The sequence below is a fragment of the Sturnus vulgaris genome, chromosome 7, assembly GCF_052056855.1.
Source record: "Sturnus vulgaris isolate bStuVul1 chromosome 7, bStuVul1.hap1, whole genome shotgun sequence".
Lineage (NCBI taxonomy): Eukaryota > Metazoa > Chordata > Aves > Passeriformes > Sturnidae > Sturnus > Sturnus vulgaris.
The window spans coordinates 40000577-40022541 of record NC_142249.1 but is presented as its reverse complement, the minus strand read 5'-3'; the positions used below and the strand labels follow the sequence as shown (position 1 = coordinate 40022541).

At 45.9% G+C, this 21965-nt stretch overlaps 2 protein-coding genes across 3 annotated transcripts in view; both read right to left on the bottom strand.

The window, feature by feature from the left end:
• LYPD6B (LY6/PLAUR domain containing 6B) overlaps positions 1 to 15747 on the bottom strand; it is a 29138-nt gene extending 13391 nt beyond the window's left edge. The window contains exon 1 of the mRNA XM_088168409.1: positions 15638 to 15747. The gene's annotated coding sequence lies outside the window, so the exon portion shown is untranslated. The remainder of the gene's footprint in view (positions 1 to 15637) is intronic.
• A 4010-nt stretch (positions 15748 to 19757) lies between these two features.
• The window catches only part of KIF5C (kinesin family member 5C), a 67185-nt gene continuing 64977 nt past the window's right edge, over positions 19758 to 21965 (bottom strand). Inside the window, exon 26 of one of the 2 annotated variants that reach the window (XM_088168408.1) lies at positions 19758 to 21451. The gene's annotated coding sequence lies outside the window, so the exon portion shown is untranslated. Of the gene's footprint in view, positions 21452 to 21500; positions 21593 to 21965 lie in introns of those variants that run through there. The other variant, XM_014891652.2, reaches the window with a different exon arrangement.

Below are 21965 nucleotides of genomic sequence, written 5' to 3'. Positions count from 1 at the left end.
GATTTCATGGGTCTAGTCATATTTTATTTATAGAAACACATTTCTTTTTTTTAATTAATCTAAACCTCCAGCTGTTTTATTGTGGAGATTTCTCCAAGACAGCAAAGACGCTGCTGCCACGATTCAGCTCGAGAGAGCAGCGAGCCCAGATTTTGGAATTCCCTTCCCAGCATCGCTCCTGCTTTATTTTTTTGGGAAATCCCTGTCCCAGTCTGAGCGTTGCTCCGCACTGAGAGGAGCCTCCACATAAATAAAAACCAATCCCAAAACCCATTTGCTGCTTTTCCAGAGATTTGATTTCTCAGCACTGAAGTCACAGAGAGGGGGGAGGAAAAGCAGGATCTGAAGGTTTGGAGTTTGTTACAAATCCTGAGCCAATTAAATCTCAACACAAAAAAAACCCCACAGGGATGCTGAGGTGAGGAAAGATGAATAAAGCACGGATTTCACATGCTGATATAGCCACGGGCACAGGGAATTTTCACTCCCAGCCTCAGGCTCTCCTATGACAACAGAAAATAAAAAATTCCAGCTTTCTTTGGATTTGTTTCACACCTGGGATGGCAAAGCACAGCCAGTCCTTCCAATTTCAATCCTTCTCCACCGACAGAGAAATAAAAAAAAACCTCAAATTCCAGTGGGACCATTCCTGACACGAGCCACGGAGTTCGTGCACACAAAGCCACCCCCAGAAATGATTTCCTGCACAGTGGAGCTGATCTTGAGATCACAAAATATCCTGAGCTGGAAGGGACCCACCAGGATCAACTCTTAAAGGAGTGACCCACACTGATAAGATGGGGTTTTTTACAAATATTAAACAGCAATTTATTTATTTTTTTTTCAAGCACCTGCTTTTACACCCACAAGATGAATTTATGTTTTTTCTAAAATATGGGGAAAAAAAAAATAAATAAAAATCAGAGCAACGAGTAAATACAAACTTCCCATTTTCACATTCACCCTCTCAGCTGCTACCAGGATTCCCCAGGCACCTCCAAGTTTTCCAGGCTGTAATTAAAGGAAATTCAGCTCTTGGGGCACAGCCAGACCTGGCAGGTCCGAGCAGCTTCTGAGCCCTTTTCCAGCTCAGCCTCACTCCTGTACTCACAGGCCCTTCCCAGGGCTCCATCCAGGGCCATCTGATCCCCAGGGCACCGGGACAGATCCCAGTCTGGGAGTGACTGGGAGGGCAGGGAGTAACTGGGAGCTCCTCTCAGAGGAGTGGGAGATGTGGGGCAGATCCTGCTGGATTTCTCCAAGGAAGTTTCCTATCAAACACCAGGGGTTTATTTCTATTTCTATTCTATTTTTCGATTTTTTTTTTCTTTTCTATTTCTAGTTTCTATTTCTATTTTTATATTTTATTTCTATTTCTTTATTTATGGCTTCTTTTATTAGAAGCTGAGAGAAGTTTGGAAGGATAAAGATCCATCCTGCAGACGGGAAAGGTCCAGAAACACAGAGGGAACCTCACACAGAGAAAGATTTGTGCAAAAAGACACAGAAAGTCACACAAATGATACACACAAAAATATTCAGAGAAAAACACAGAGATGGGAGTGAGAAGCCACCGAGGGAATGGCGCTCCAGGTTAATTTTAGGGATGTGGAATAAAGATTAGAATTGTTAAGGATGGAAAATCCATCTCAGACCACGGAGCTCAACCATCCCCAGCACTGAGCCACACAAAGCCCCAGCGTGAAAAACACACAGAGAATGACACAAAAAACACACAAAGTCACAGAAATAAAAAGATACAAACAAAAAAAAAAAAAAAATCACACACGGCCAAGGACTCCCACCGAGAAATGCTCCACACACACAGAAATAAACGAGAAATGAACCCACACACACACACAGAAAAACTGACACACACACACAGAAACACACCCAGACATAAACTCTGAAAGATTCACACCCAAACACACACACACAGATTTCACACACACTCCGAAAGAATCCCCACTCACACACACCCCCAAAAAACACTTCGCACACCCCCAAAAATAATCCACACACCCCCCAAAAAATACTTCATACACCCCCAAAACCACTCCATACATTCTCAAAAACTGCCCATTCACACACAGACTCACACACCCCTAAAAACACTCCACACACCCCCAAAACCACTCCCCACTCACAGTCACACACATAAAATAGACACAAATAAATCACGCACTGAAAGGCTCCAAACATCCCCAAAATATTCCACACTCACACACAGACTCCCAGACACACAGAATAACAGCACACTCACAGAAAAACACACACACACCCCCAGACTCACACACACCCCAAAAACACACCCCAAAAATATTCCACACTCACACAGACTCACACATGCAGAAAAACTGACACAGAAAGACACACAGACACAGACTCTGAAAGATTCACACTCACACACATCCCCCAAAAGACTCCCCACTCAAAACTCACACAACACACCCAGAAAGACACACACACACAGACTGAAAATTTCACACCCAAACACACACAGAGACTTCACACATCCCCCAAAAGACTCCCCACTCACACACACCCCCAAAAACACTGCAGACACCCCCAAAACCACTCCCCACTCACACACACATCCCCAAAAATATTCCACACTCACACACGAAGTCCTGCACACACAGAATAACACCACACTCACAGAGAAAAAAAAACCACACCCACAGAAAGGCTCCACACACACCCCAAAATCCCCCCCGGCTCGCACACAGAGCCCAGCATCACCTGGGAGGAGGAGGAATTCCTGCATTCCAGGCTTGTTTTCCCTTTATCAACTCTTTTACGCAGTGACTCTGGCATAGAAAACCTCCTGCACTGCCAGAGAGCCCCTGGTGAAGCCGAGTGAGGATCCCAATTTCCCAGAGAGGGGTGGTTTGGGGAGTTCTTTCTTTCCCTCTCCTCCCTCTGCACAGCCCCAGGGAGATTCCCACAGGTAGAGTGGAGACCCTTGACATCTGTGAGTTCCCTTCCGCCAGTCCAGAACCCAAAAATCCCGATTTTTAGGGTTCCACGGGGATTTCATTGCTATTTTAAGGGTTGCTTTCGAAACGTGTCAGGGTTTTTCCTGCGTTCAGCCCCACGGCAGAGCAGGATAATCGATGTCTAACAGAGCAGATTGTTGATTGTCGCAGGGAAAAATGTATTTCACCAAATGAGTCCGGGCACTTCTGACACTGATTAATAATTAACTTTGCTCCAGTCAGGCTCAGAAGTTGATTAACCACTGCATCCTCGATACAGAAAGGAAACAATTCAGGTAAAGAAACCTCAAATAAACAAGAGTTTAAAATTCTCCCAGAAGAAATACGATCGCAGGCGACAGAAAAATCCTGCAGGGATTTTCCCCCCCCTTTATCTCCCTTTTCCAAAGAACAAATCCCAAATTCCGCACACAGCCTCACGTTTTACGTCTATTACATCACGAGCATCTTCCTGCAGTAGTAAAAGGAGTAAACCTGAAGCTTGCAAAGGAATTTTATTGCTCGTTTTATAGATTTCCCCGGCCCTTTGATGAGCTGCCATTCCAGCAGGCAATCTTTTTCTCCTCTGCCCCCACCCGTTTCCAGGTTGGCTGTGGGAACAGCAGGAGCTGGGAATTTGCCAAGCATCTCCTATCGGGAATTTATTTGCCCAGGCGGGAGCCAAATCCCACAAGGATCGGGTCCAAAATTCATCACGGAGAGAAATAAAACGCGATGGGAATAAGACACAGCACGGAAGCCACCGAGGGAACGGCGCTCCGGGAAATCCAGGCTATTTTTAGCGATTTGGAATAAAGATTAGAAATGTTAAGGATGGAAAATCCATCTCAGACCATCGAGTCCCAAAGTGTCACCTCCACAGGGCTTTGAAATCCCTGCAGGGATGGGGACTCCACCTGAGCACCTTTTCCACGAAGGAATTTTCCCAAATATCCAATTGAAACTTTTCCAGGTGAAGTTTGAGGCCGTTCCCTCTCCTCCTGTCCCTGTTCCCTGGGATAAGATCCCAAATCCCCCCGGCTGTGCCCTCCTGTCAGGGAATTCCAGAGAGGGAAAAGATCCCTCGGGATCCTCCTTTGCTGCAGCCTGAGCCCCTTCCCAGCTCCCCCATCTGCTCCTCACACCATTGTGCTTTTTTGGATTCTTTTATCCCATATTAATACAGAAATAAATGATTTTTGTTTCAGCCAGCAGAGCTGAACCTCCTCCTTCAGTAGCTCCAAAAAAAAATCAATTTTCTGCACTTGTGAACTTTGAGGGGGGCAGAATCCAGTGGTCACCTTTAAATAAAAAAAAAATAAAAATAAAGACAATCGCATTTTTATCCCCATCCCATGGGGATAAAAATCTCCATGCTGGGATTATGGAACAGATCCCAGTCCCAGCTGTTCCTCCTCTGTCTGGAATTCAGGTGTTGAGGCTGAGCAAAGAAATGTAAATCCCGTGCACAGCCTGCATCAAATTATCTGGCAAAGTACACGAAGGAAACATCAAAAAGCTACGAGCAGGTGGGGAGATGAAAATGAAAAACACTTGCCACAATCCACACAATTCCTATTCCTGCCATGGAAATCAAATCCTCCAGGTGCTCAGAACAAAATCCTCGATTTCAATGCCCACTCTGAAAAATGAAAATACACCAACACTTTACTCCAGGCTTGCAAAGTTTCTTGTTTTTCAGATTTCTTCTGCGGAGCAACTTTGTGTGGGTTCCATTCTGGGGGAGGACAATCTCCTGATCTGCCCACCCAATCTGACTGCTGGGAATTGATTTGTAACAGATTTTTTTACTCGATTTCTAGATAAATGTTAAACATTTTTTTTCAGCCTGTACACACGGCCGTGCATTTACACGCTGGTGTAAAACGAGAAGCACTAAAACACGACCCTGGTGGCAAAAACCAAATCTCACCTTGACCTGATCAACTCCAGAGAAAACTGAAGAACCTTTACAGGAACAGCTGGGCTTAAAGTGGTGCTTGAAAGAATTTTTTTCTGTTTTTCTGGCTAACTCAGGAACAGGAACAGTTCAAGAGTTGTGCTGGGGCTGCTTTTGGCTGTGTTGACTTAAGAAGTGTCTGAAGTGCCAAGTTTCAGGTTTCACCTCTCACATGTGTCCAGACATGTGGTTTAGCACATTCTCCTCAAACACTGCAGCTTTTTATTTTTTTATTTTTTTTTTTAATGGAAGCTCTGCAGGAAAACGGGGCGGGGCAGTGTCAGGGAAGGCAAATCATTCATTCCCTGTCCCCAGCCCCGATGGATTATCTGGAGAAACATTTCCTAAACTGGAAACAAGTCCCTCTCAAAGCCACAGAGCAAAAATAAAATAAAATCAAGCACAAAATGATTTAAATTGGAATTGTAGCATCAACCCCTCACCTGTTCCACTCACAGGGAGACAAGTCCATGATCTTATCTGGGGGTGGTTAACCACAGGCCAGGTTGTAAATATGGATTTAACCAGTTAAGACAATCCTGGCAATTCAGAGGAGATCTCAGTTCCCTTTATTTTGGCAGCTAAGCACACAAATAAAAATTCCTTTTTATTCTGAAAAGAGTTTGTCGTGTAATGGCTTCACTGTGGTGGTCAGACTACTCACAAAGCTGCATGGAGAAATGTATTTTTAATAAATATATGCTTTGCACTTAGCTGGGTATTAACTGAGGGGAAAAAAAAAAAAAAAGATTTCTATCCACACAGAATAAAAGAAACTTTCTGTGGGAAGAGAGCCACAGATTGGACTTTGCCATCCTCACAGAGGCAACACCGCATTTTTGGCAATATTAAAGAAAATTTGGATATGGGTTTAAAACCCCCAGACCCTAGAAATGACATCATCTGTTTTGAAAAGCCATCAGGCATCCACAGAATTCCACAATTAAAGCACCCAGGTGGAACATTAACACCATTCACAGAGCCAGAAAAAAAAAAAAAAAAGCAGTTTAGCAATAATATTATGTATAATAAGTCTGAGTGATTATCCAGATAGAGCCTGAAATATCCTGGATTTTTTGGATCAAACATAACTGGAACAACCCCACAGTTCATCCTCCCCAAAACCCCCAGGCCCTGAGGTTAAACCCAAACCCAATTTCGCCTCTGAATTCCTGAATTCTCAGAATTAAAGCAGGGCTGAATTCGGAATTCTGAATTCCTGAATTCTGAATTCCTGAATGCTCCTCTCAGAGCTGTCCCAGAATTACAGCAGGGCTGAGTTCCTGAATTCCTGAATTCTGAATTCCTGAATGTTCATTTCAGAACTGTCCCAGAATTACAGCAGGGCTGAGTTCCTGAATGCTGAGTTCCTGAATTCCTGAATTCCTGAATTCCTGAATTCTGAATTCCTGAATTCTGAATTCCCGAATGCTCCTCTCAGAGCTGTCCCAGAATTACAGCAGAGCTGAATTCCTGAATTCAGAATTCCTGAATGCTCCTCTCAGAGCTGTCCCAGAATTACAGCAGAGCTGAATTCCTGAATTCCTGAATTCTGAATTCCTGAATTCCTGAATTCTAAATTCCTGAATTCCTGAATGCTCCTCTCAGAGCTGTCCCAGAATTACAGCCGGGCTGCCCCAAGCAAAGAAAGGAGAGGAAAAGTTCCCTCCTCCCTCTGTGCTGCCAAAAATCCTCAGCTGGGCACCTCTGGATCGTCCCCAGCGCCCTCAAAATCCCGGGATTGTCCTCAATTGTCCTTCCCCTGGCACACAAAGGGCGTTCATAGAGAAATTCATGTGTCCAGTGACATTTTCCAGCACAGGACAGGGTTTTTTTTTCAAGGCAGAACAACCCTTAAAACCAGCTCTAATTGGTCCCGGTCCTTTCTGACCCTCTGCTCCCATTCCCTTTCTATTCCTGCTCGGATTTTCCAAAGCTCTGACTTCAGCTGCTGACCCGTGGGTAAAACCTGAGCCAGGCTGCAGCTCCTGGGGGATTTCTGATGGAACGGAGGCATCAGAGGAGCTGTGTTTGCCCTGGGATTTTGGAAAAAAAAAAAAAAAAAAAAAAAAAAGAAGGGAAAACACGGCTCCTTTCAATCCCAGGGCACTTCTGTCATCCAGCTTTTGGGGAGGCAGCGTCCCACCCTACAGCTGCAATTCCTAAAGGATTCTTTTGCAAGGATGGGGTGAGAGTTTGAGGTTTGAAAACCCAAGAGGAGCTTAAATACAAAGGGAGAGGTTCGGGTGATCGATTGTTACGGGAGTCCTGATGCAGAATGCACTTTAAAAAAAAAAAAAAGTTTTATTTAAAATAAAGAGAAAAGGCAGTTTAGATGCAAAAGCAATCACTCATCCCCTCCCACCAGCACATCAATGCCTGACCATTCCCTGAGTAAAAACCCTCCTTGCAAAGAACAAACCCTGAGGTTTTATTGCTGAGGGAGACACGGTCAGGTATGGAAATGAAGTGGAAAACGCCTTTGATCAGATCAGATCTGCTGTCCCAGCTGGCTCCAGTCAAAGCACAGAACCAAATTCTGATGCAGAAAGACAAATTCTGCTCCTTTCATATGTTACCCAACCCAGCAAAAAACACATTTCAAATATTTGATGTGACTTCAGTTACCCTGGTAAAAAGAAGAAGAGGAAAGAAATTTCTCTGTATCAAAAATCCAAATCTCATCTCATCCTTTCACAGAGCTCGCCCTTGGTGGGCTCACCGAGTTCTGCCAGGGGAAAAATAAATCCTGTGGCATTGAAATACGTGAGCAAAGGGAATTTTAAGTGATATCTTTTTCTCTACGTCTGAAACCTGGCCTCAGAGCACAGCAAACAATCCTTGGCCACCAGCCAAGCATCATTTGTCAAACCAGCAGGGCAATTCTGAGCCAGGGCTGGTCAGGAAAGGGAGTCAAAGCTGCTCCAGCATTTCCTGGGAATTCACAACAGCTCAGGAATGAGGCTCCCAGTCCTGGCAGGTGGGTGGGAGGGATAAATAAATGTGAGGAGTTGGTACAAAACAATCAATGTCACAGCCAGGAGTGATTGCAGCTGGGATAAAAACAATTAAAAAAATAAAAGAAAAAAATAAAAGGAGTTGTGGTTTGATTCTCTACAAGATAAATCCATGAATTATAGAAACTGCTGTGTCCTGATTTGGAATTTTTCATATGCTTGGTTACAATATCCTGAGCTGGAAAGGACCCACAAGGAGCATCCTGCACCTGTCCCGAGAGGAAAGTTGGGAATGTTCAGAGATTTGGGGTGACCTCACTGTGGCCTTGCAGCACCTGAAGGAGCTGCAGGAAGGATGGAGGGAGATGATTGGGGACAAGGGATGGAGGGACAGGACACAGGGAATGGCTCCCAGTGCCAGGGGGCAGGGATGGATATTGGGAATTTGGGAATTTGGGGAATTTCCAGAGGAGCTGTCCCTGCATCCCTGGCAGTGTCCCAGGGCAGCTTTGGAGCATCCTGGGATGGTGGAGGTGTCCCTGCCCCATGGCAGGAGTGGGATTGGGATCAGTTTTTCCAGCCCAGGCCACTCATGGGTGGGGAATGCCCCAAATTCCAGCTTGATTTAGCTCAGAGTTCACAGAGCCTGGGGCACTCGAGGGAGGCAGTGACAGCCTCACCTCTGCCTCATAAAGGGAAAAAAAAAAAAAATGCAGATTTTAGCTAAATTAGCAGCTTGGTTCAACCAAAACCTTCCTCTGAATATTTCACCCAGCTGGAGGGGAGAGTCAAAGGAATCTCCCAGCCCTGCACCCCAAATCTCTCATTTCCTGAAACCACTGAAGGAGAAATCCTACACACATCATCCCGGCCTAATTGTACTCTAATTATTAACTTCATTTATTGCTTCACAGAAAAGAGATTTTCAAGTCTGTGCAGATCAGCTGTAAATCCGCAGCTCTTGGATACCTCATGAATATTATAAACACCTATTTTAAGGTTTTCTCCACTAGAGAACATCGTGCCAGTGTCAATTTTTTAACCATAGTCTCAGGAATCTCTCCAAATGTGAGAATTATTACAGCGAAGGAAAGGAAAAAATAGGAATTTCTGTTCCTTCATTCAAAGAAATTAAGCCAAATAGTCAATTCTACAGAAACAATATTATAGAGACAGTATATATATGTGTATATATATATATATACACACACAAATAAATAAAAGCTGAAATAAAGAAAGAAGAAAACAAAACATCAAAACCCACAGCAAAAGTCGTTCCTCACACTGAAAGAATTTCTCCTTCCTGTGCTGTGGATTTTGAATGTTATCAGACTAGATTGATATCAGGCAGTGTTGCAATAATCGGAGAAAAATAAAATAATTATGAGGAGCAGGAAGCAGCCCCAGGCTGGAATTAGCTCTGCACGGGGAGATTCCTCAGCCCTTACACACACATGGAGTTTGAAAATCTGAATTTCCCAGTGCCAGCATCTCCTGGGCTTGGTTTGGACATTGTGCAGGATCCCTGCTCCTGGGTCCCATGAATCAACTTGAAATCGATTTTTAGATATTTTATATAAACACCATCGGGTCTGACTCTACATCCACGTGAGGCAGGTGAGATGCCCTGAACCTTTCTGAAGAGGGAGGTACTGCTGGAATCGGAATTTTTGGAATTTTTGATGTGCAGGCTTAGTTTTAAAGGATGGGTACAGGAGGACCTGCCTTGGGAGTAAATTCCAATTTTTGGAGCGGTTTTCCCTGGCCAGCTGGGATCCAGCAGCTGAAATGTTCTGTCCTGAAAGAGCCAAGGAGGGGATTGGGATTATCCTGCAGGAATTACAGGAACAAGGATGAGCCTGGGAAAATGTTTCATTACTCCCACCAGGCACAGCAGATGGACACAGTGAACTTGCAAGGAAAAATGATGATCCCAGGCAGAAAACAGGGCTGGCACCTGATGCTCTGAAATTAAGAGCCAAGGAAAAGCCATAAAAAAAAACAACAAAAAAACCACAAAGTGTCCAACCTGGAGAAAAACCCGAGGGGAGCCTGATCCCAGTGTGGAGCTCCCTCTGCTCTCTGGGAGAGCTGGAGCTGGGCCAGGGATTTTTAGGTTGGATTTCAGGGAAAGGTTCTTCCCCCCAGAGCTCCAGGAGTGTTTGGACACAGCAGGGATGGCCAGGCTGGGATTTTGGGGTGTTTGTTCACGGACAGGAGTTGGATCCATGATCCTGTGAGTCCCTCCCAACTCTGATATTCCATAAAATGAATTTTCTTCGCTGCCAGCTACAGCCACACTCTCCAAGCCCAAACCTAAGACACAAAAACTCCTCGTACCCAAAGCACCCAAACGTCTCAAGTGCAGCCTTAAATGACATTTTAGCTGAACCAGCCCCTGGAAAAAAAAGTTTGAGGCACTGTGGGGGCACACGAGGCTGCTGCTCTCCAAAGCTTTTAGCTCCATTTCAGTGTATTAAGCTGAGCTCTAAATTAGTGCAATTTGCCAGAACAGGTTTCTTCACATCAGGACAAAAACCAGGGCAGCATTTCACCCCACCAACCAAATTAAAAAAAAAAAAAAAAAAGAGGATTAGATGACTCTAAGTGCTAAGTGCTCCCATCTGCGTGTTTAGACTCCTGAGCAGGGTAATCACCTCCCTGCAGGCACATCCCGGGGGCTGGGGACATCATCTGCTGTCTGTCTTTGCTGCTGAGCCAGGATGGGGAGAAAAGTGCCCTGGGGCAGCAGGAATTCACCAGAGGCAGCTCCCGGGATGGCGTCCTGCTCCTTTCCCAGCCCTAAACTCCTCCAACCCTGCGCTCTGGGATTGCAGGGCTGGGAGGTCCCACGGAGGCACCGAGGAAAGATTTGTTATGACACCATTAAAGTTGGTGTTTCGTGAAGGTTTTTTGCTTGTTAAGTTTGAAAGAACAGGCAAAAATTGCAATATCTTGCATTTAAACTTAAGGCAAGTCTGCTCCTCGAATTACTCTGAGTTCTCAATCCATATAAACCAAGATTTTAGTCTTAGCTTCCCTAATATTTGGAATTAATCATGATGGAAGGTCCCATGGAGGCAGCATGGAAGGATTTGTTATGACACCATTAAAGATGGTGTTTCCTGCAGGGGTTTTTGCCTCTTAAATTTGAAAGAAGAAGCAAAAATTACAACATTTTGGACTTAAACTTAAAGCAAGTCTGCTCCTAGAATTACTTCTAGTTCTCAATCCATATAAACCAAGATTTGAGTCTTAGCCTCTCTAATATTTGGAATTAATCAGGTAACTGGGCTACAAGGAAGAAAACCACATTTCTTTACAGGAAAACGTGGACATTTTGACATAAGAAAGACAATTGTTCTCCCAGACACACTAATTTATGGGCAAAACTAATTAAGAGTGTGACAACAACTCTATTTCAACATTTTGAAGAAGCAGAATGTCCAATCGATTCATGCACCTGATTTTTCACCCTGTTGTTGCAAGGATCTCTTCCTATTTTGTTTTTTTTTAACAGGTACTCCTGTTACAAAAAAATGCAGGATAATAAAAGATGGGAAAAAAAAAAAAAAAGAAGGATGGAGTGGATCTTCCCCTGGATTGAGAACTGGGGAGTGGAAACATTAAATTTATGACACCACAATTTTCCCTGAAGAACAATGAGGACAGGACTGGGTTCCCCCTCTGCCACCTGGCCAAACTTCAGGAATTGCTGGGAATGGGATGAGCCTTAAGGGCCCTTCCAACCCAAACAGTTCCAGGATGATTCTCTGGGGTTTTTGGTTTTTTTTAACACAAAACCTCAGGTTCTAATCCTTTACTGCCCCACTTCCACACCTATAAGATGATCCAAACAATGGGGTTTGGAAGTTTATTCCAAGCAGGTTTCACACAATGTTCAGAATTTGTTTTGAACATCAAAGCAAAACCCAAATGAAAACCATTTTACCCCGAATTTGATCTTGTAGCTCGACCCAGGCACATGAAAAAGTCTTCAGGCAAGAAATGCCAATCTCATTTTATTGGATCAGAGCTTGTGCTCCCTGCTCATGGACACAGCCAGAAAACAAGGAATGCCCAGGGTTATCCTGAGCCTTCGCTTAAAATCACGGAATTCCAGATGAAAGGGATCTTGAACTAATCCCATTCCACCCTCTGCCACGGGCAGGGACACCTCCCACCATCCCAGGCTGCTCCAAGCCCTGTCCAACCTGGCCTTCAGCATTTGGCACTGGGAGTGACCACGGTGATCAAAAATCTGCCAAAATCACGTGCAAAGCCCAGGTGAAATCTCCTTCTTTAGGCTAAAAGATTCTCCCAGCAATTACTGGAAATATTCCAACATCACATGCATCACTCAATCCGCCTCAATCCCTCAGGAAAGCTGCCACCTGAAATTTCCTTCTGAAGTTTATTGGCATGGAAGTCTCAGAGGAGCCTTTTCAGCACTTCTGAGCTCTTGGACATGCAACTCATCCAGGAGGCCTTTGAGGCACACATGGGAATAACTGAAGCATTCCTTTCCTTTGAGTCCATAAGATCCAGCCCATGGATCTGAGAAAAGGAATTAAAGTATTGAGGAACACAGATTTTGGAAAAGACAAACAAAAAAAAAATAGGGGAATTTTCAGAAGTATCAAAATTCGTGCCTTTTTTTTTTTTTTTTTTTTTTTTTTTTTTTTTTTTTTTTTAATTTTTAATCACAGAATGCTTTGGGTTGGAAGGGTCCTTAAAGCTCATTTTGTTCCAAGTCCCTGATATGGGTAGGGAATTTTCCATGGGTTGGGAATTTTCCATTTTGACTTCTGCTTTGTAACTCGAGCTTGTAACTCCCGATTCCAGCCAGGGTTCTCCTACCTAATTACCACAACCATATAAACAGGATAAAAGGAAATATTCCCTCTCTCTTCTCCCACCCCTGAAATTTGGGAAAATGGAAAACCAAGCAGGAAGAGATTGGGATAACCTGCTCAACCTTGAGTTTACAAGGCAGAGATGTCTCCCCTACAGAGCTCCCAAGGGTGCAGGACAAGGTGCCTAAAATGGATTTTTTTTCCTTGCAGCACCTCAGGGTGCCAATAACAATCACCTCCCTGACCCAGCCACCACATCCCCCCCACCTTGGCCGTGCTTTCCCTCCTCCTCCTCCTCCTCCTCCTCCAGACAAAGGGAATTCATCCCAAGTGTCCCGAGGATCCCATGGGATCCATCCCGTGTAAGCCGATTATGGGATCTCCCAGCTCCTGACAGTGAACATCACCCAGATGTCAAAGCTCGGACACAGAGCCCTGCTGAGGCTCCAGGCTGCAGACGATCCCCTCTGGAAGGGATGGATGTCACCGAGAGGATGTGGCTGCAGCACAGCAATTATCACGCTGGGAAGCACTAATTGACTTAAAGCAAGGAAGGCAGGGCGGGAAGGGGGGGAACTCTGGTAACTGAGTTAATTGTGGGCTGACTGAAGAGTAAAATATCACCATGCAGAGGTTGATGAATCACCAAGCTGTGGAACAACCTGGACAACTCCCCTGCTCCGTGCCATAAAACATCCCTCTGCAATTACCTCTGGAATTCACCTGCACTGCAGGTACAGGGCCTGGCTGGGCAAGGGGACACAGACACACAAAACAGGGACAGAGTCAGCTCTGAGTTCTCCTTCTCTGAGCTGATCTGTGCGTTCTCAAACTTTGTTCTTTGTCAGCACAAACCTTTTCATCTTTTTGTCCTTTCCTTAAAAACTCATCCAAGCAGAGGTGTGACAGTGGGGGAGGTTCAAAGTCACAGGGGAAGCTTGAAAACTTAGAGGTTCAAAACTGACCTGGGAAACAGAGATCTCGACACTTAATATTTTATGATTTTAAACAAAAACATGTTTATTGAGGGAGAGAAACTTGACTCACTCTCTAAGCATCTGGGATTACCAGCAGGGCATTTCTGGAGGAGGCTGCAGCACACGGCTCTGCAACTGCTCTGATCTCTGCCTGTGTTACCCCCTCTGACAGACGGGAAATCACACGATCCCATTTTCCTGAGACTGCCCCCAGGAATCAACCAGCTGGGTCCTGCAAACCGCTCCTATCTGTGTGAACCACGCGCGCTCCTCAAGCCCAGCACTGTTTTCATTCCCTGCATCAGCAGAACACCCAGGACCTCACACAGAACCCAGCCCTCGGTGCCCGGGATCCCCAGAATCTCCCACAAAACTGCTGGCTCTTGTCCCAAGGGATTTACAGGCGGATTCAGCACGAGGATATGCAGCTGGATACCAGGAATAGGTACCACGAGCCTGTGTCCGTTCTGAAGAAAAACACCACGCTAAAAATCAGCGCCTTTCCAACCTGCCAGGGGCGGCCCAGCAGCTGCTCGTGTGCTTTTATAGGATCACAGGATGGTTTGGGTTGGGGGGGACCTTAAACACATCCCAGTCCACCCCCTGCCCTGGGCAGGGACACCTCCCACTAGCCCAGGTTGCTCCACACCCTTTCCCACCTGGCCTTGGACACTTCCAGGAATCCAGGGGCCTCCCCACCCTCCCAGCCAGGAATTCCTTCCCAATATCCCATCCATCCCTTTCCTCTGGCAGTGGGAAGCCATTCCCCCTTGTCCTGCCACTCCAGGCCCTTATCCAAAATCCTTCTGCAGCCTTCACGGTGGGCAGCTTGTATTTTCCACTCGCAGTTTTTGCTGCCCTAAGTACATTTTTATCGTGTTCTGTCACTTCCTACGGTGAAGCCCCACCACTAAAGAGCCCGAGGATGGCGTCCACACCTGTGGAACACGGAGCCCAGTTCTTTTTACAGCTCTATAATCATCAGGAGAGGTGTAATAACTGCACTTTTACAAGGGACCTGTTAAACACAGCCTGGGAATTGGGTCCCAGGCACTTGACGCTGCACACCCAGCGCTTCCCACAGCCCGGCTCCTCCTGCCAGTGCCACAGCTGCTGGGGACACCCTGATTTTGGTGACACCTCCTGCTTCCCGTGTGGCTGGGGACACCTGGATTTACGTGCCATGCTCTGCTCCCCGAAACAGTCACTGTTTTCAGTGCCACCTCCCTCTCCCCCAGAACCACCAGAGCTGCTGACATGCTGATTTTGGTGCTCCCTCCTGTGCCCCAAAACGTGGGGACACCCTCTTTTGGTGACACCTCCCACTCCCCAAAACTGCTGGGGCTGGAGACATCCTGATTTCAGTGACATTTTCCACTCCCCTTGAGACCGGGGACACCCAGATTGCAGTTCCAGCTCCCTCTCCCCGTGGAACTGAGAACACCCAGACTCCGGTGCCAGCTCCCACTCCCTGTGGGGCTGGGGACACCCAGATTCCGGTGCCACTTTGCCCTCCGGTGTGGCTGGGGACACTCTGATTTCGGTGCCACCTCCCACTCCCCATGGGGCTCGGGATACCCAGATTCCAGTGCCAGCTCCCACTCCCCGTGGGACCGGGGACACCCGGATTCCAGTGCCACCTCTCTCTCCCCGTGGGGCTGAGGACACTGATTTCGGTGTCAGCTCCCACTCCCCGTGGGGCTGGGGACCCCCAGATTCCGGTGCCACCTGTGGGGCTGGGGACCCCCAGATTCCGGTGCCACCTGTGGGGTTGGGGACCCCCAGATTCCGGTGCCACTTCCCTGTGCCCGCTCCCGCCGGGGCTCAGCATCACCTGGGGCGGCAGAGCGGGACCCGCAGCCCCGAGCCCGCTCGGCTCTCCCCTCCCCGGCCCCTTCCCCGCACTCACCCTCCGTGCCGGGACACCGGGACTGCAGGACAGCGGGACAGCGGGACACGGGAGCAGCAGGACAGAAGGACAGCGGGACACGGGAGCAGCAGGACAGCAGGACAGAGGGATGTTGGTCCCGGCAGTGCGGGCAGGGCGGGCGGAGGAGGGGCCGGGGCGGAGCGGGAGGCTCGGACTCGCCGTGCCCGCCCCGGGGCGGTGGCACCTGCGGGCAGGGCGGGACCCGCACACCTGCGGGGGGACAGGGGGAGGCTCCCGAACCTCCCCGGGATCTTTGGAGCTGAAACTTCCCCGGTACCCCCTGCCCACGGGACCCACACATGAGTTTTCCATCAGAGCGCATCAAGGTGATCACCGGGATGTTGATCCCGAATATCCTCATTTTAGGATAAATGCAGCTTCCCTTGCGGTCGCCTCTGCTGGGAGGTAAATTTAAAGTGTTTCACTTTGAGCTAAGAAGTGTTTGAATCAATAGCGGCAGCCTGGCGGTGAGTATTTTTTTTCTAGGGATGTAACTCCCATTCCTTTGTTTTCGCTGAGCTCTTGCGAAAGGTGGATCTTGGAAATGGATACGGTAATTTGCGCTGTTTTCATAGAGTTAATTAACTGCTGCAATCCCACATTCCGAAAGCGAAATTGTAGGGATACGCTTGCAAACAGTCTGCTCTCTAATTGAGTTCATCCTCCAGGCATGAGCTTTATCGGGGAGATCTTGAAGGGTGAGTAGTTTTTGACTCATGGAAAAAGCTCTGGCACCCTGCAGTGTTTGCCTTCCTCCGCAGGACTTTTGGGGAATGTTTGGACTTCCCATCTGCTCTCATTAATATAAACTATCTACACTGGAAAGCTTCTTCTTGCAGGGTGGAGCCATCGTCATCCTGCAGGAGCTTCTCAGAGGGTGAGGAAGAGCCTCTCATACACTGAACCCAAAATGTATCACGGTCCAAAATGTATTCATCATTTTTAATAATCGACTCCAAATTATACTGGACTGATTTCTAAATGTTTATGTTTTTATGGTGCAAAAACCATATAAACCTCATTAAGAGTCTACTCAGCAGCAAAAGAAAAAAAAAAAAGAGCAGTCCATTCCTATAGAAACCTTGGAATGCTCAGAATTTGCATTGCTGAGGAGAAAAGTAATGATTTAATTGAGAAATGCTCAGAGTAATAATTACCGGAAATAAGCTGTTTCTAAACCTCCCGAGTATGACTTTAGGGAAGTGGCGAGGATACACAAATTTCTACTCCATTACATAAAGTGAGTGTAATATTCCTATAAAAATGAAAATACATGCACAGGGGAAGTGGGAGAGTCTCCCTGTCATCCTCCAGGCTAATGAAAAAGAGGAGGAAGAAGGAATATATCCATAGAGAAGCAGTAGAGATTATTAAATTATTTATTAAAAAAATTAAAAATTCTGTTATGTTCTCTCCCCAGTCACCCAAATCTTTTAATTAGTGCCCCTGGATCCCTGGCAGTGTCCAAGGCCAGGTCGGACAGGGCTTGGAGCAGCCTGGGATGGTGGAAGACGTCCCTGACCATGGCAGGGGTGGGGTGGGATGGGCTTTAAGGTCCCTTCCAATCCAAACCAGTGTGGGATTTGATCACTCTGTGAATGACTTTGTACAGGTTTAGGAGGAAAGCTGAAACCCAGAGCTGTTGTGGGTTTCAGTGGACTCGACCCACTTTGGAATGCGGTTCCACTGAACGGGTCACTCATATCCTGAGCTGGAAGGGACCCACAGGATCATGGATCCATCTCCTGTCCCTGCACAGACACCCCAAAATCCCAGCCTGGCCATCCCTGCTGTGTCCAAACACTCCTGGAGCTCTGGGAATGTTCCCATTCCCTGGGGAGCCCCAGCACCCTCTGGGGAAGAACGTTTCCCTGCAATCCCCACCCTGAGCACGCCGTGTGACAGCTCCAGGCGTCCCCTGGGTGCTGGCCCTGTCCCACAGAGCTGTCAGTGCTGCACGGAGTGCCCTGTCCCGTGTCACACCAGGCGCACACGGCAGAGTTCAGTTCACTTTTATTTTCCACTGTAACGGATTTCGAATGATACATCATGCAGTCTGCCAGTGTATCCATCCATCTCCGACAGAACTTCAGCACGACGATAAAAGACTTCTCTCCACGGGCTGGGGGGAGGAGGAGGGTTCAGAGAATTTAATACAGTTCAGCATCATCTGATGCAACGGCAAAAAAAAAAAAAAAAAATCCCATTGTTACCAGCAAAACGTGTCCACCATTTATTTTTTTTTTTTGTTTGTTTGGTTGTTTTTTTTTTTTTCTTCTCCTAAATCGAACACTACTGCAAAGATACATAGAGCCCGGAGAATACACATCTGCAGTACACGTTACACACTTTACAAACTAGACAGGGCTAAATCTACAGAACGCCTCAGCCCCGCGGCTCCCCCACAGCCAGCGGGGCGCTGCTGCCATCCCGCACAGCGGATGGGGCCGCTCCTACAGGCACGGAGAGGACAAAAGTCAGAGCAAGGGGAGAGATTCCGATTATCCTGCCCGTTTGTTTTCCCTTTTTGAATCCCCTGCCATGGAGGAGTACTTCAGTCATGGCTATGTGAGGTATTTCTCCTCCAGCAACGGGAATGGGGTGAGCCCTTTTCTTTTGGACTTTCATCGTCGTTATTTAAACGATTCGTCAAATTAAAAATCTTGGGTTTTAAAATTTGGGTTTTTTAAGCTTTTGGGCACGGTTAGAGGGGATATTGGGAAGGAATCCTGTGAGGGTGGGCAGGCCCTGGCACAGGGTGTCCAGAGAAGCTGTGGCTGTCCCTGGATCCCTGGAAGTGTCCAAGGCCAGGTTAGAGCACCCTGGGATAGTGGGAGATGTCCATACCCATGGCAGGGGGTGGAATCAGCTCATCTTTAAAATCCTTTCCAACCAAACCATTCCATGATCTTGTAATTTATCAAGATTTCAGGCAAATGTGCATCTTGGTCCATTAGGCTTTATAAAGTGAAATTGAAAAGCTACTCAAGGCTCTGTGGGCAGGAATTGCTGTAGCAAAAAAAATTTTGGTGACTTATTTTTAAGTTCTCAGGATAATCCAACTCTCACCCTTGATGGCTTTAATACAAAACTTAAAAATGCATCAGCCAAGGTCTTTCCAAGCTTAAAACTTCCCTTCCTTTTCAGAAAACAAGTCAATGAAACATGAACTCAAGGACAAACACAAGATATTTGAACATATCATTAAGAAAAGCTCGAGTGAGCCAGAAATACTTTTCAATTACTAGCAAAAAAGAAGAATATGCACTTTAATTCCATCTGAAATCCGTTTTTCCATTCGGGAATGGTATTTCCACCCCACTTTGTCCCATGCGTGACATTTTTCGACGTGAAATTTCATTTGCGCTGTACAAACCACAACTTTAAAAATGAGCCTGGAAATAAATAGAACACAACACTCAAAGAGCAAAGAAAGGAAGATGGGGGTCAGGAAAGAGCAAGAGACAGGTTCTGATCTCTGCAGAGCAGATGTGTGGTTTTTCCTTTCCAGATATAAAATGTGAAAGCCTTAAAAATGGTACAAAAGTCGAATATACAACACGCCATACAAACTGAAGGCTGCCTAATTCAAATAGGCTTCAAAAATAAGGATAGATACAAGCAGAGTATGTTCAACCGAGAATTCACCATTTCCACAATCATCCAATCTCTCAGGCATTTCATTTTGAGGATTTTAGCCTAAGGCATCTTTGGGGCCTTGCTGGAATTCCTCCTGCAGGGTTGGTGTGGAAGGGAACTTGGAGAAGCTTCGTCGTTGTGCTGCTGGTGGCACTGACTGGCTGATCAGCACCAGCACGAGGAAGAGATGTCCAAGTTCACTTCTCCCTCAAGCTGCAGGGAGCTGTCCCCACCCCCCAAAAAAAAAAAAAATTCCTTTTTGTTGTCGTGAATGCTGCATTTACAATAGAATTCCGTAGCAAACTCTGAGAGACGCAACAAAAAATTTGCCTACAGTACAAAAAAAATAATCTTGGGCAGCAAATAAGTTTGGGATCTTTTTCCAGAACTAAAACAAGAGGATTATTAATTCTTAGTAGAAACCTCAGCTCTGAGCAGCTGGTAAGATAGCACAGAGTAGTTCTGAGTTAGTGATTTTATTAAAGATTGCATATGGCAAGTTCACAGTTCATTCTTCTGGCAGTGCACATGCACGTAACGAAAGAAAATATAAAACTTTGGAAAATACAAAATAAATTAAATACATGCAAATCTGCAACTTCATTAAATATGTTTAGCAAAATGCTTCCCCAAAATAGTGCAACATTAAAAAAAAAAAAAACCCAAAAAGCAAAAAACGAAACTTAATTTAAGTTCAACTTACTTCACAACACCCTAATTTCAGTAGAAAAAAATATCTAAAGTCAACTCACAATCTTCCAAAACGCTCTATGGAACTGAAGCGCTATCTACACATTCAGAAATTAAAAATAAAAAAAAAAATTCCCAATCAATCTCAAATTAAAGAAGAGCAAACGTTTGCAAAACCAGAGGGCTACGCTCGGCCGGAGCCTTCCTGCAATTCCAGCTTCCTGGAGTCCCACCTGCCCCAGGAGATGTGCAGGGAGGAGGAGGAGGAGGAGGAGGAGGAGGAGGAGGAGCAGCAGCAGCAGCACCTTCTGCCTGCCAGCAGAACCTTCCCAGAGCAATTCCACAATTCCAGTGCCCCCTTGCTGGGAAGAAGGAAATTTGCTGTGTGAGAGATCCAAGGAAGGCTTTTCCTTCCCTTCCGTAGGATGAGTGGATAGAGTGGCTTAGAAAGACATTCCCTTCCCCTGGCAATGTGCTCCTCACATCCCAGCAAAAAAAAAAAACAAAATAAAACAAATAAAATAAAATAAATCCCAAATTTGGTCTGCAAAGGATAGCTCGAGTGTACAAGTCTCACCTCCTGTTGGATTTTTTTTTTGAAGGAAGAGTTTGAGGGATTTTATTTTCCTTTGTTCCCTCCGGGATCTGAATTCCGGTGTGAACAGATCGGGGCTTGTCTGGGCAAAGGGGGAGGGGGGGAGATGCTTGTCGGATTTTCCAAGGCAAGAATTCCACAGCGTTCTGAAATCCTTCCAAAAATTCCTAGGGAACAACTCTTACAAACATGTGGGCTAAGCCATCCCACTCCAGGAAAAGCCACCACTGTAGGGAGAACTACAAGGAAATAGGAGCTTAATTTTTAAAACAGGTCACACAGATAAATTCATGGAAATACCAAACTTCAAATCCTAGGTCTATACTAACAGATTTCTCTGCATCCCATTTGTTCTTTACCAGGTACTGCAATAAAGGTTATTTTATACAGTCCGAAGATTTTTTTTTTTTTTAAATCAGGATATTACAAATGGTTCTTTGGGGAAATTTCCTTCTGAAAATGTTAAGCAGTAAAATTAAACCACATAGCAGCACATTTTCATCCCCTAAAAATATAAAATAATATGTATATTATACAGGGAAATCAGTCATGACAGAGCACAATCACCTGCCTTTGATGGCACTTGGTCACGGAATAATTAATTCCTCGATGCCACAAGTCGGGAATTACCGATGCCAACGGAGAACTCGGAAAAGAAAACAATAAATAAATCAATAAATAAAAAAGAAAAGCGTCACTCTGAGTGGAGAAGCCCCAACCTAAGCAGCGCCAAGGGCTCGTGGAATTCGGAGTGGCAGACTCCCTCTCATCCTTACTGAGGTGGGGATGTTGCAGACACTGTACAGGGATCTGGAGGAGCTGAGCTGGACATTTCTGTACACGTGGAAATCCTACGAAGCTCGGAGTACCTGGAGCCGTGGGAAGCGCGGGATGGACAGGACGTGGTTGGTCGGAGAGGGGCCAAAAAAAAAAAAAAATTTAAAAAAAAATTAAAAAAAATAAAGTAATGTGGCTTAATGACAGTCCTTAACATGCTAAGTGGAACTGACCTGCCAGAGAGAGCAAAAAAAAATAAAAAAGAGAAAAATTAGTGAGTTTTGAGGGGATTAGAAAGCAGAGCACCCAAATGGGGTGGGCAGAAAGCAAAGAGATGAACCCGCGGCCACATTGTAAAAAATGATGGAATTTGGGTCTCACAAAAGCAGCCAATTCTCCTGATGGAATTTACTCTCTGCCACCTATAGCCTGGAATTATGGCTCATCCAAACATTTATCTAAAGGTCTAACTTGGTTTTTTCTCCCCCCTTTAATAGGATTTTTCTTTTGGCTCATTGGATGTGCTGAAGAACTGCTGTGTGTGTTTCTCTCTTTTATCTCCTATAATAAAGGGGGGGGGAGTAACAGCAGCAGAGTTTGAAAATT